The sequence below is a fragment of the Scleropages formosus genome, chromosome 20 (genome assembly GCF_900964775.1).
Source record: "Scleropages formosus chromosome 20, fSclFor1.1, whole genome shotgun sequence".
NCBI classification, from domain to species: Eukaryota; Metazoa; Chordata; class Actinopteri; order Osteoglossiformes; family Osteoglossidae; genus Scleropages; species Scleropages formosus.
Genome location: NC_041825.1, coordinates 5810142 through 5820990, shown reverse-complemented (window position 1 = coordinate 5820990; position 10849 = coordinate 5810142).

Genomic DNA, 10849 nt, shown 5'->3' with positions numbered 1-10849 from the left:
ACTAGTGAACCCTTGGTGCTGGACAGCACCGTGGAGCTCAGTGTGTCACATGAGTGTTGAACTGCACCCAGAGCGTCGCAGCTCTATCCAGCCAACATTTCGCGTTCCACTGAATTTTTTCTATTCCTGTGCATGCATGTGTGTATCCGCACGTGTGTGTGTGTGTGTGTGTGTGTGTGTGTGTGAGTGTGTGTGCCACAGGGATCATTTTGTGCTTTGAAAACTCATGCAAAACTAGTACTGTATGAGCATAAGGGCCACCTGCGTACAAATAATGTGGCAGTTTCCAGTTTGTCTACTGACCTTTAACACCTGTCACCTTTTATTTTCACACAAATGAAGGGCTGAAAGTAGGGCACCGTTGTTTGCCTCAGCCCTGGTACATCGGATGAGGGGACGCGAACCATGGCATGCTGATGAGAACAGGCCGTCTCTGAGACACGGGTCGCGTTCGACGGCACCTTCTGCAGAGAGGACCACCTCCCACACCTTTAACTGCCAACGTACCATTGATGGGATGCTCACATCCAAGGCACAAGGCCACATTGTAGGGACCATTAAGGGGCGACAAAAAGAGAGAAAGCACAGGAGATGAAAAAGAGAGAAAAAAAAAACCAAGGAAAACATAAAATAAATCAGTGCATTTATTAAAAAAAATCTTTGATTTCAAGCTCCGCATGGTCAATACACATCCTATTATTACTGCTCTGGCTGGGATTTGTTTTTTATCCACAACAGACTGCCCATACTCACTAACTAGTGCACATCCCCTTACTTACTAATAAAACAATAGCATTCACATTGTTGTTTACCTTCAGGAGCAAAGGGAGCAGTTTTTTTAAAAGTAAACATAGTGAGGTGGAGGAAAGGCAGGGGTTAAGTCCACCGATGAAGCAGTAATTATGATGAAATATCAAGCTTGGGAGAAATAGGCTGTTCGGTTGGTGTGGACTTGGAGACATCTTTGATTAACCGTTTCTATGGCAACCACCAAGGTTTCTGCGGCTGACCTATATATGCAGCGTATGCATCCATATACTTGCGTATACACAGGCAGCCTCTGTTTACACCGCCATTCGTTCTGTCCGGGGAGACTGACAGGCTTATTAATTTTGCCCCTCTAAGGGGGCCGCGCGGCCGAAAGAACGGCTTTACCCCGGATACCATCTTCGTGAAACATTTCATACGGCACATCGTGAAGAAACAAATTTGACCATTCAGGAGGGTTATTCTCTTGATACAAAGCAAGGTGATGAAGAACGCCGAATCAAAGGATATGGGTGCAGCAGCGATGCAGTATATGCAGCTATAGGCTGGCAAAATTATTGCTTCTGAATTATGGCTGATGAATGGACCGCTTTTCGTGTCTGACTTTGATTGGCTTCATTTGGCGGCGTACAGGATATGGAACTAGACTTGAGGCAAATTTACTTCTCTTAAGACTAATGGAGTGTAGTATTACAGTTGCACAACTGCAAATTACCATCCCTCCCTTGACAAAGCAATGTAATTAATATGGCTTTGTAATGCTTGTGCAAATGTTAATGGTTAATTACACATTTTTAATTTTTTTTTTTTAACATATCAATTCTTGCTTTCCAATACCCGTCTTGAAATATAATTATGTAATTATTGTTATTCAGACAAAATGTTTATGTGGTCCAGTTCAGCAAGTCCACTTTGTACCCAGAGGGAGAACTGATTGTTTAGTGGTTTGCGCTGCAGCTTTTGGACCCACAGGTTCGAGGTTTGAACCTCATCTCCTATTATAATACCTTTGAGCAAGGTACCTACCCTAAATTGTTCTAGTAAAATTACACAGTTATTTAAATGGTTAAATAATTGTAGGCAGATTAACATTGTAAGTCACCTTGGAGAAAAGTGTCAGCTAAAGGAATAAATGTAAGGTAAATGTATCCCCCTGCCGGTCTGTTTATAGATAGGCTACCAGCAGTAATAGGAATACCAGCAGGGTTCGAGCTGATACACACTGTAATGGCCTGGTCCTTCACGAATAACCATCTAACCGCAGTTAACGCTTCCTCAAGCTCTCCGCGGAAAAATCAGACTGTCAGTGTGTTTCTGTATGGAATCTGGTACGATAAAGTTTCATTTTAATATACAGAAAATGTGAAATTTATGTGTGGTTTTATTTGACCGTGCTTGAGTGAGTCAGACAATTTAGAAATTCCTATTTCGATGCTGTAGAAAACAAGATACAGAAGTATATTAAGGTTTTGACCTGAACTCTATTGAATGTGTAGGCAATTTATGTGTGTATTACTATATATATATATATATATATATATATATATAAGTAATCTCAGCAAAAAGTAAAAATACGAAGCTTGGAGCTAAACATCTCATTCCAGGAACAAATTTCTCAATTTATTCCAGTAAACTATTTCTTTCTACAAGTTCTGTGTTCTATTAAATCCTGAAATATGTAAAATAAAATGAATATTTTAGCCAAAATCATATTTAAGTAAAGTATAGGATATAGCAGCGGTTGTTAACTCTGCTATCCCCTTGTTTGTTATTTTTTGTGGCAACTCCACTCACTTGAATGCATTATTAGGAATCAAATTACGTAAGGAATCATGTTAAGGACACAGATGAATATATAGTCCTCGGCTAATGAGTTTGCTTTAGATGGTTTGAATTATCTTACTCATTCAGCGGAAAAAAACATTGTTAATAGACACAGTGGCTGCACGGAGAAGCACATACAATGGCGAGTGAAGTCGGAGAATCGCTGGGATGTATTAGTAGACAATTTAAAACGGAGAAAAATGTCCAGATTGACAGCTGCACGGAGTTCAACGGCTTCTGCAAACTCCGCTTAATTTTGCTGTCATTGGTGCGACGGGTGAAACCAGGTGTTACAGCTGTTGGAGGGGAAGCATCGCTTCATCTGTGTCCCGCATCTAAAACCTGGGTCTGCAGCAAAGCCCGGACCATCCAGCCGCAGTCCTGCATGGACTGTCTTCGCAGTGCCCGCAAATGAGAGCAGAGTTTTCCAGGACACTCAACTCTGAGATGATGTGGTCCATCTGTCTTCATCCCTGTCTTTCACCGGGGTGTCCTTGACTCCAGGGAATCCGCCGTTTCTTTTCAGCCGCCTTCTCCTGCTTCTCCGAGGGTTGTTGTCCGTAGAGTACAGGGCCGAGACGCTGTGACCTGCGGAATGCTGGGTAATAAACTGAGCTCCGGTCCCCATGTGGTGTCTCGTGGGAGAGTCGGTTGTGGCTGGCCCACTTCTGCACAGCTCAAAATAACTGCAGGAGAAGGAAAGTAGGACAGACGCATGGGCTGACTTGCTCGGAGGTTATCGAACCTATGACCAAATGGAGCGGGAACATCGCTGTAGGCGCCAGAACACAGGAGTCTTTTCCACGGGTCGCGAAGAACAGGATCCTTGCCTCCTCCTTGGATTGGACCGCTCGACCCAGGACCGAAGCAACTTCGATTTCGGCCGTCTCACGCTCCTAGCGGATGCTGGCGTGCCTGTCCGCAGATGCGATTTCGCACACTTCAGCGTAAACACAGCACCGCTCTTCTCGCTGCATTTTACTGGTTTCCCAGCAATCGGCGCCTCTACAAGAACTCGTATTTCTGTCCCTTTGGTCTTGTTTCCTGTAAACATTTCTCATATATCAGCGTTCAAAAAAGTGAGACTAACCGGCGCCGGAACAGTCTGCAGACTTTCATCACTTGCTTATTTAATAAAACGGGATTAAACGTCCCTTCCGGAGGTGCGACTTCGCCGCGATAGTCTGCAGAATCTCTATGCTTATTTTTTCTTTATTTTTTCGGCGTGTATTTATTCGCACAAATGGGAAAACAAAGGAATAAAGTCACAGAGGTACAACGAGTACGAGCTGGGAGATCAAAAAACCAACAGGCTTGTAAATGAAAGAAGGGTCAAAGCTCATACAATGGAGATGACTGTAGAAAATGAAGCTCATCATTCGCTCATCGTTCTGAACCATTTCCGTCCTTAAAACCGTGCGCTGGACGGAAAAAAGTTCAATGCGGTCATGCTTTCCGGCCGCTTTTGCGCCGCTCGTTTACGGAGGCCCGTCCACCTGTCCGCATCGGGGAAATAAATGTTTTAAAAGAGGTAAAAACGATCCGAAAGACCCGCAGGTCGCCGACGTCAAAGGCGCAGTCTTTGTATGGAAAGTCTGCAGGAAAAAGTGCGTAAAGGCGTGTACCCGCTGTTTAAAACTTAATGACCCGAACGCAAATAGTATTTCCGTGGCCCGAAATATCGTGTTGGGCTCAAATAAAGGAGGAGCGTAACAGGAGCGCTTCGGCGGTGTACGATTCGATCTGTTAGTTCAATAAAACGGAACGAAAAAGGCTTTTATGAAAATAAGCTGCTGTCGAGCGCAACGGGCCTTGTGATGTTCTGGGCGTCGTGCTTCGTGTAACATTCAATTAAAGCGCCATTCATTATGCGTCGGGCTGCGACCTCTTGAAATATCTTGCAGAGGCACAGTGTGGAAAGAATGAGTTAAACCCCAGCTGAGAAATGTGACGGGGGGAAAAGTTAAAGGCAGGATGAGGTTAAGGGTGGGAAAAAGCTTGGCCGAGCCCTTTTCAGCTCCCGTGACCGATGATCTGCCGACGATCTCCTACGTTCTCTCAGCACGCCTGGGTGACCGAACGGAGCGTGAGAACAAGCTGCTGAGGACCGGTCCTCCATCCTTGCTCCACTGTGTGGTTCTTTTACTCTACCGGGGACGGCTGGTTGCGTAGTGGTTCGAGCTGCTGTCTTGCATCCAAAGGTTGTAGGTTCAATCTTCACTTCTAGCTGCAGTGTCCTTAAGCAAGGTACTTACCCTAATTGCTCTGGTGAAATTACCCAGCCCTATGATAGGGTAAAAAAATTATAACCTTAACATTGTAAGTTGATTTGGAAAAAAGCATCAGCTAAATCAATAAATGTACATGTGAGATGCAGTCATTCAGCCCTTGAGTAGATTACAAATGAATGAGTAATGAGAGTCTAACAGTCCAAGGATGCCCTGTGAATGAAATCGGTACTTGGTGGTCTGTGATAAAATTCTAAAAAAAAAAAAAAAGAGCGGTAGATTGCCTTGTAAAGCCCGACACTTCCGGGTCTTTCCGTTTTCCCCGCGCCGAAGGGTAACAATGGGGCTCATTTTGGCGCAGGGCAGAGCTCGTGATCTCACCGCAGCCTCAGAGACTCGCTTTCATTCACGGTAATAAAGCTGCCCATGGAATGGAAAGGAATTTGTTTATTAAACAACGCTCCTGTCTTGAACCTGACACGCTCCAGTACGTTCGCCTTGAAATAAAAAAACTGAATACGAATGTAACACAGCAGAAGCAATAAACAAACACTTAAAATAGTACTATTGAGTTTCCCTTCCTCTTTTACTACATCTTATCCACATTTATTCCTTTAGCCGACGCTTGTCTCCAAAGTGACTTACAATGTTAAGCTACTTGCGATTATTTACCCTTTTATGGAGCTGAGGCATTTTACTGGAGCAATTTAGGGTAAGTACCTTGTTCAAGGGTACTACAGGTGCGGTGTGATTCAAGCCTGTGGGTCCAAAGGCAGCACCTCTAACCAATAGGCAGCACCTGGGTGGTGCAAGAGGACGTGGGTTCGATCCCTGCTCAGTCTGTGTGGAGTTTGCATGCTCCCCCAGTGTCTGTGTGGGTTTCCTCCGGGTGCTCTGGTTTCCTCCCACACCCCGAAGACATGCTCTTCAGGTTCACTCATAGTGTGTGAGTGACAGAGAGAGAGTGTGTGTTCCACTGATGTATGGATGAGTGACCCAGTGTAAGTAGTGTATCTAGCAGAGTAAGTCACCGCGGTGAATAAGGTGTGTGGGCTGATAACACTACATAGAGTTCATTGAAAGTTGCTTTGGAGAAAAGTGTCTGATAAATAAACAAATATAAACTATGCTACCAGCTGTCCCATCAAAGATCTGCAATTTAAACGTTTTGCACAACTTCATGAGTGCCAATATTACGCCCTTATTTTAGGCACATAATCCATCTAATTTGTCTATAAGATTTTACACACGTTACAAAATGGCTTTCCTTGCCAAAATTTAAGAGTTAATTAATCAGATATGTCTGCTTAAGAATAATCCTTCCGTACTTGTCCCATAAATCGTCAATGAAAGTGCTGGGTGGAGATGAGTCTTTGGTGCGCAGCCCATGAGAATCTATTTTTGTCAGTGGAAGCAGGAAAAACACAATCAGTCGAATGACACGGCACTCTTCTTACCCCAGTGTGTTGCCATTACATAAATAATAAAACACGCACTTGCTCGCCACGAATAGCTTCTCTGTCCAAACACTTAGTGCAAGGTTGGATTTAGTCTCGTCCAAAAGGCACGGCCCGTGGTGGAGAAGCCTTGAGGTCTGCTCGGCCCACGAGGAACGCGGCTGAGGACGCAGCCTTCGTGCTGTCAGTGATGCATCTCGACAAGGTCTCTGATTTGTTCAAACATGCATGTGAACACCAGAAAGCCCAGGAAGACGGCCAGGCTCTCAGCCTATCCACACAGATGCTGCAAACCATTTCAAAATATATAATTTATTATTTTTTTACATAATTTCATCATTTTTAAACATCTATCCCTGTGCATTTTCTTTTTAAACAAAAACCCCATTTTTGGTTAAACTACGCAACATAGATTGAATATTCCTACGTTCTTGGCAAGGAAATTTATTTTGTTGTTTTATTGTTATGGCGCATACCTGAAATTTCTATTTGTAAATATGAGTGTGACAAAAGTTTAATTTTCTTCCCTAGAAAAGTTAACATCTCATCTGTTGGCAATTGCTGCTGTGAGTAGTGCTGCTGTCTCACAGCGCCTGGGTAGTATGAGAGGGCATGGGTTCGATCCCTGTTCAGTCTGTGTGGAGTTTGCATGCTCTCCCCGTGTCTGTGTGGGTTTCCTCTGGGTGCTCTGGTTTCCTCCCACACTCCAAAGACATGCTGTTCAGGTTCATCCGCAGTGTGTGAGTGACAGAGAGAGAGTGTGTGTGTGTTCCACTGATGTATGGATGAGTGACCCAGTGTAAGTGGTGTATCTAGCAGTGTAAGTCACCACGGTGAATAAGGTGTGTGGGCTGGTAACACTACACAGAGTTCAACGGAAAAGTCGCTTTGGAGAAAAGTGCCTGCTAAATAAATGTAAACTCAAATTAATTCTGGAAGGTCTGGACACCCTTCTGGACCTTCTTAGACCATGCAATGTAGGCAAACCTGTGAAACACTGGAACCTCTTGCCCTAGTTATGTGCATGGAGATCTATTTGGAATTCACAGTCTCTGTGTTGCTGTGACCCAGCGCCATCCTGTTAATAAAAACACCAGTACTGGTGTGTACAAAACCCACAGCTCTCTTGTGTCACCACGCATTGCCCTGAAATTGATGTGGTGCACGAACGGGAGAACCAGAGAATCCGTGTCCTGCTTTCACTGTCCATGTTGTCCTACCCCAGACGCTTTTCCAACAATCCAAACCTTACCGGCTTTCAGAGCAGAAGTGCGTCCATACTGCGGAAATCGCAAAAATGAATTAAATAAAGCCTGAGCGACAAAACCCTTGGCTCCGCCGCTGGTTGTTTTTAGAGCGCACAGCAATGGCGCTGAGTGTTTTCTGTCTGCGTTAAATTGTACCGCCTGGTTACCGCATCCCTATAGGCTGCTCTGGTTACCTTACCCTTTACGCAACCTTGAATCTTCGAACGATAACGTATAGATTAATGGAGGCGATAAAATCAGAGAGATATGGTAACAGCGCTCACAGCGGAGGCCTATATTTAGCGTTTGTGTGGCTCCTCGGCTAATGAGCTCCGTCTCCGTTCGCCGTCTGATCAGCCTGCGGGACGAGTCTCCCGCTGCCTCGGCCACTCGTTGGACATGGAGCCGGAGCCCCGCAGCACCAGTCCGGCTCCGCTGATTGACGGCTGAGTAGGGGCTCCATGACAGCTCTGGGTGCCCCTCCCTGACCTTACGCCTCCTCTCGGTCCTGAAGCCCGGCAACAGCACAGGCAGCCCAGTTCCATGTCACAGCAATCTGGACGTTCCGTGTTGCACATGTCGCTCTGATCATTGCTGGTTTCACAGAACGACAAAGGGGAATAAAAGATCCCGTGGGTCCCTTGGGCTCCCCTTCCCTCCCACCACCTCACATGATATTCTTGGCTAAAGGGGCAGCTGGTCCTGCAGGTTACTGATGCTACCATGCTCTCAAAGGACCCAGGTTCAAATCTCACCCGCTATAGCGCCTCAGAACAAGTTATCCTAAGAAACTCCTGAAAAAATACTTAACTGCAAAAATTCGCAAATCAATAAATATGCGGAAATACAACGACAAGGGGTGACAGATTGCAGGGAATCTATGGCTGGCACTGTTACTGTAACCCCGTCTAGACTTTCTAAGCTTGATTGCTTTCCAAGGATAGTCCGCAGGGGCGACAGCGTGTGCTGCTTGCCACTCAACCTCAGCTTTTTATTGCTTTACCGAAGAAAGACATGGAGCAGCCAGTTCCATCGCTTCCCGAAACCACTATCAGGCATTACCTAAAACATACCGCCTTCACAACGTGTGCTGGCTACCCATGACTTTTAATTGACGGGCGAAGATGTAGAGTAATTCTTAATAGATATGTGTCCGGGTGCGTTTGTGCGTACGTATGTGCGTGTGTGTCTCTACTCAGACTGGTCCTCGGTGTACTTCTCGTTCCGTCTGTTATTAATGCTCCTGACTGTGGCTGAGAGCTCTTTCCAAAGAGCCACTACAGCAGAGATAAGTCCACTCGGCACCACACGAGAGCCCCGATGCACTCAAATAAAAGCAGCCGTGCTGTTTGCTCCAATAGCCCTCTGGTTTATGTAAGCAAATATTAAAGAAACGTAGCAGGAAGCAGAGGCGCGTTGTTTTCCGGACACAAAGCGAATCTTGACGTGACCACATCCTCGCAGTTACACCGACTGTTAGGCTTAGACCAAACGCTTTTGTAAAAGTGACCTAGAGCGAAAAACAAACACGCCTGTAGCTCAGCAAATAAAATAAATCAAAATAGTCGCACAGATACAGCAAGGGCCCGTGGCCTCGAGAGAAGAAGGAAGGCAATGGCATCGGTTAATGTGTCTGTCCATTTTAGTGTGTTTCAAACTGACCGATAAAAGTATATAAAAAGGGAACTGATAATAGCTACTGTGTTTTTATTTATTTATTTATTAATTTTTTGCGAAGAAGGCAAACGTTTAATTCTTTCCGGTCGTTATAAAATCGGACGTTTCTCACGCGTTTCACGTTCCGTCCTCGGACGACACTCCCTGCTGGAGCTCTACGGGAAGTTCTTCCCAGACCGGGATGGTTCACACACGTTGCTGGTTTTGCAGGGATCGCTGTAGAGGAGGACAGTTGCCGGCCGGACAGTCCCCGGCGAGCCTTGTTTGACATGTCCCCTACAATGCCTCCTGAGAACTCCTGACCCCGACCTCGACCCTGACCTTGTCTTTGTTCCGCAACCACATTTCCGACCCCCGGCTCCAACCCTGACCTTGACAAGTAAAAGCACATCTACCCCTGCTCCATCCTCCTCGGTGCTTCGCCATCGCATCGCATCGTCCTGCATCTTCCCGCCAAGCTTCTTCATGACCCACTTCAACTCCCCGTTCAGTTCAATAAACTCTGCACTTGGTTCCAAACAACAGCTTACCTCGGTCTACCATACGACACTTGCACTTGCATCCCTTTGAGATTATTCAGTGTGTGCTCTTGTCCTCAGCCTGCTTGATTTCCATGATCAAAATTTACCTGCTAAGATGCAAGAAGACCTTGACACGTCGTCCTCCTAACCATTTTAGTAGAGGAAAGGACATCTGCCCTTTCCAAGCACATGTGCAGAGTATCAGATGGCATTTATACATCTTAAAAACATACAGGATCATCGCTACAGTCCTTTTCTTGTTGAGAATGGTGAAAACCAAGTACACATTAGTAGTTCCCCGACTCTTGACTGCTGTGATGCCATTTTCTCTGGTGTTTTCCACAAAGGGTAACAGAAATGTGGTGTTTCCAAACACTGGCACAGCAATACCTCATAACAGGGTGGCTCTGGGATAACGTAAAGGTTTCTGATTATCATAAAGACTAAATTATCTTGTGTAGTCAAGGAGATCACTCTAGTGGATTGTCGCTACTGAACACTCTTATTGGAACATATAGGCGTCAGTAGAACTTTATGTGTCTCAAACAATTATTCATTGAGTTACCCTGGTAGTTGCATGCAATGTAGGCTTTTAAAATTAAATGTTCAAACACATAAAGGCTTGTTTTTACTATAGGCACTTACATTTATCCATTTGGCATATGCTTTTGTCCAAATCAAATTACAGGTTAAGAGCACACAGATACAGTAAGTGCATTCAAGTAGCAGACTGTAAATACACAAAGTTACAGTCATTACAGTTGGATAAGTATGGTCTTGTGCTGCACGGTGAATCAGAGGGTAATGAACCTAAGCAATGGGGTAAATAGTATTCACGAGATTCATATTGCGCACTCACATCGCTGCAAATGTCTATCAGAATAAACTAATAGAAAGTAATCCATACTGCTAAGAACTTCAAGGGTTGAGTCGAGTGTGCCGCGTCATGCTCGGCTTCTTTGCCGAATGCAGCATATATGCAGTGTTTATGTGATTTTAACAGGTGGAATTTCAGCGCTGAAACATTTTTTTAAAAATAAAGTAACATTTATGGGTTTTGTCATTATTATTATATTACTAATATGTTTTATAAATCTATGAAAGTGTCATTTGTATCAATGGAGTTC